Source organism: Eumetopias jubatus, unplaced genomic scaffold, assembly GCF_037043125.1.
Source record: "Eumetopias jubatus isolate StellerSeaLion01/CBP00866 unplaced genomic scaffold, mEumJub1_p1.0 scaffold_13, whole genome shotgun sequence".
NCBI classification, from domain to species: Eukaryota; Metazoa; Chordata; class Mammalia; order Carnivora; family Otariidae; genus Eumetopias; species Eumetopias jubatus.
Window position 1 is genome coordinate 52936951 of NW_028274819.1, and position 4513 is coordinate 52941463.

Genomic DNA, 4513 nt, shown 5'->3' on the forward strand with positions numbered 1-4513 from the left:
ACATTCTTAAAGAAAGCACTGCTTTCTTCAATATATGAAGAAATCAGTGTTTTATACTATAAAATGACACTGTTGTAGTCAATAGATTTAAATTATAGTTATTCTCTAGTTGACTTTTAGATGGAGTACATTTTTAAATCCCTTTACATTTCATATTTGCTAATATGTAGTAACGCATGTCACCTAATATCAGAGCTGGTATATTTTCCAATGATTTTATCCTTATTTTTCTTCCCTGACTGAAGAGGCCAGATCTTTCTGGAGACCTCAACTGCTTTCCAAAGATGCTCCCTTCCCAGTCCTATGTCAACATCTTCTTCCAGCCACATGCCTTCCTGATGATTGGCATCCCAGGGCTGGAGGCTGTTCATGGATGGATCTCCATCCCCTTCTCCTCCATGTACACTGTGGCCCTCACTGGAAACTGCCTGATCCTCTTGGCTGTGGGGAGAACTCCCAGCCTGCACCAACCCATGTACTACTTTCTGTCCATGCTGGCCCTCACCGATGTGGGCCTCACCCTGTCCACACTGCCCACCACCCTAGCTGTGCTCTGGTTTGACCATCGGCTCATAGGTTTCAATGCCTGCCTGGTCCAGATGTTCTTCCTCCACTCCTTCTCTGTGGTGGAGTCGTCGGTGCTCCTGGCCATATCATTTGACCGCTTTGTGGCCATCTCCAACCCTCTTCACTGTGCAGCTATCCTCACCAATAATGTCATCATTAGGATTGGCCTGGCCATTGTGGCCCGTGCTACCCTTTCTCTCTTCCCAGTGCCCTTCCTGCTTAAACGTCTGAACTTCTGCCCTAACAAGATCCTCTTGTCCCACTCATTCTGTTTCCATCCTGATGTGATGAGAAGAGCCTGTGCTGACATCACCATAAACATCCTCTATGGGCTTTATGTGGTATTGTCCACTGGTGGCATAGATTCTCTGCTCATTGTCCTCTCGTATGCTCTCATCCTACACACAGTGCTAGGACTGGCATCTCACAGTGCTAGGACTGTGTTGAATGCATCCGAGCCTTCAACACATGTGTCTCCCATATCCTGGCTGTCTTTGTCTTCTTCATCCCAGGCATTACCATGTCCATGATACACCATTTTGGGAGGCACCTACCCCCCATTGTCATGCCCTGGTTGCCTATACATACCTGGTGATGCCCCCTGTGCTCAACCCCATCATCAATAGTGTGAAATCCAAGCCCATCAGGGAGGCCATGATTAGGATGCTAAAGAGGAAAGACCAAGGCTGATGAAACTATGAAATATAACAGGGCCTGGGTACCATAAAAGAAACTTCCTGTTCCTTGCAGGAAACTGCTACCCTCAGCAAGCCCTGAAAACTCCTAGCCAAGGCTAGTGGGAAGACCATCAGGATTATTCATGTTGCAAATTTACAGTCGCCATTTACTTTGTACTGGAAACAGTGCTGAGGATTAGACTGAAAAATATATTAAACATGATCCTTTCTCTCCACAAACACAATCTTGTATCAGGACAAAGGCAGGTAAATACAGAACCAGAATACAAGTACCATAATAAAGTTCTGTGCAAGAGATTACTAGAGGAACTGCAAATTAGTAGTTGCCAGAATTTGCCTGGGAAGATCAGACAAACCTCAACAAAGGAAAGAATGCTTTTAATTTCATCTTGAAAAATGTATAGGGTTTTTCTAGGCAAAGTAGGAATTCAGTAAGAAAGAGAAAAACCTAGGAAGAAAGAGCAACATCAAAAAAAAAGACTCCATGTTTCGAAGAAGTAAATGTGTTTGTGAAAAGATAAGCATTCCTGAACTTCTTTACCCCGCTACCACTTGTTATGTCTATACAAGGGTGACCGTGGCATAGAGTTTGAAGAGGGAGTGGTACAGGATGAAGCCAGAAAGGTTGTACAAATTGTACAGAATTGTACAGAACTACGCATACTATACTGAGTAGATTGGTTTGTCCAAAAACGTATGAATCATTTATTAAATATTTTTTACTATAAAATAAGTTAGGAGTATGAATTGCAGGTTAGAAGTGTGTTGACATATAAGCCAGACTGGAGCCAAAAAGACTATCAGCTTAAGCTCTTATCTGGTCTCAGGGTCTTCTCATACACCATTTACTCTGCCTGTAATGTTCTCATCTCCCCCCGTCCCCCTTATCTATGTATCATTTCTACCTTCGCTTCTCATTAGTCAAGTAGAAGCTTAATTTCTCAGAAAATCCTGTCCAATTTTCTTTTCTACATTATTCACTGGACTGTGCTTGTCTCCTATGCAATATATGTACATGTGCAATAGTCTGTCCCTCGACTAGACTGTAAACCCCAAGCAAGAGTGCCAAAATATACTCAGTTTCTAGTGGTGTCTGTGGAATAATAGCTGCTTAATAATTCTTTTGAATGTATACATGAATTTGAATGGGGAAAAGAGCAATAGATTAATTAAGAGATAATTTGGAAATGTTTACTCCAAGGAGCCTCTGGTCTTTCAGAGAAAACAATACATAAAAATAATTGCAAAGTCTGTGAAAAGGTTTCCAGTTGAGCTTGGATAGCTGACCTGGAGATATGAGAAGTGCAAACCAACAGATTGAACTAAAGTCCCTCACCTAGTGAAGGTTTCCTACTTTTTCACCGTACAGGATCTCCCAGGCCATTTTCCCAGAATTTATGCCCTTCACATCTCAGTGAAATACTCTGGCTCCATAAAGAGCTTTTGTAGGAAAAAAAAATTACATTACTAAGATGTGTTAATATATTTCTGCTTGAGTATACCTTCCTTTTTTCAAGATTTATCTATTTTAGAGAGAGAACGCACATGAGTGAAGGAGGGGCAGAGGGACAGGGAGATGGAGAGAATCCAAGCAGACTCCCCACTGAACATGAAGCCCAATGAGGGGCTTGACCCCAGGACCTGAGATCATGACCTGAGCTAAAATCACAAGTCAGACATTGAACTGACTGAGCCATCCTTGTGCACCTCAAGTGTACCTTACAAAGTGAAGCTGAAAGGGGTTGTGTGTCTTTCTTCTTAACCACCCCCCTATTTCTCCCAAAAGTATGAGGTTCAATATTACAAGACCTTAGTATATAGTGTCTGCACTGGGTAAGTAGACTCATGTGTTATAGTGGTTAAGAACACAAAATTTAGAGTCAGGAAACAAACCTTACTCAAAATCTGTCAAACCTGTCTCTATACTAATCAGCTATCCAACTTGGGAGCATTTTACATTTTACGTTTTAACAAAAAGTTGTTTTTTTTTTTCTTTAGTGACCCCTATGTGCCAGGAACTCTGCTAGGTAATGAGAATACAAAGGTACCAAAATCAAACGATTTTTTCTTATATTTTATTATAGAATTTCATTGAATTCTCAGAAAGAAAAAAAAAGTCATCTACAAAATACAGAAAATTATTAACATCAGAATTCTCATCAGCAACAAAGGAAGCCGGATGGATAGTAAAACTTTAAAATCAAAATCTCCAAATTGACACGAGTAAATAACTACCTAAAATTCTAATTCAAATGAAACAGCCTCTGAAAATGCATAATATAATGTTGTGGGGTTTTTTGTTTTTTGGTTTTTTTTTTTTTTTTGCTCTATGGCACCCAGGTAGGTCCAATATGCGGGGTTGTTTTTTTTTTTTTTTTAATGGAAGGAATACACATCAATTAAATATCTCTGACTTCTTCTGTCACCAGCCACAGAAATGTGTCTTCTTTTAAAGGCTCTTGTAATTATCTCAGGCTTATCTGGATATAAACTCCCTATCTTAAACTCAACTGTGCCATCTAACATAACACAATCACAGGAGTGGCATTTTACCATATTCAAAGGTTTTGGGAACTAGACTAAATATGTACCCAAATAAATGTAAATTTGCAATGACATTAAGGACATTTAGGATCCTCCTCCCCTAGTAGACTATAAATTCAATGAAAGAAGAGTCTGAGCCACCTTTGTTCTGCATTGTATTCTCAAGGCAAGGTTTGCACTCATTTTAATAGCACTTAATGTTAATAGCACTAAAAATGTATTCAATGACTGTATTAGTTTTCCATTGCTGCAAAAAAAGTATTTAAAAAATTAGCATCTTAAAACAGCATCCATTTATTACTTAACATTCTGCAGGTCAGAGATATGGATGGGCTTTGTGAGGTTCTCTAAATGGGGGTCTCATAAGGCCAAAACGAAGGTGTCAGCCACCTGGGTTCTTATCCTGAAGCCTTGGAGAAGAATCTGTTTCCATATTCATTTGGGCTGTTGGCAGAAGCCAGTTCCTTGAGGTTGTGCAACTGTTGTCTATTGGCCTTCCTCAGCTCCATAAAGCTGCTCACATGACCCCTTTCATCACCAAGCCAGCAACAATGCATCACAACCTTCTCATGCTTTGAGTATCTCTGAGTTCTGTCACCAGCTAGTTGCAGAAATGTTTCTTCTTCTAAGGACTCATACGGGCTCAAGCCCACCTATCTTAAGGTCAGCTATGCCATATAATAACACAATCCCATAAGTGATAT

At 40.2% G+C, this 4513-nt stretch overlaps 1 pseudogene; it reads left to right on the top strand.

Moving 5' to 3' along the window:
• Window positions 1–245: 245 nt before the first annotated feature.
• Window positions 246–1257, top strand: LOC114218721 (olfactory receptor 51I2-like; annotated as a pseudogene).
• The last annotated feature ends 3256 nt before the right edge of the window (window positions 1258–4513 follow it).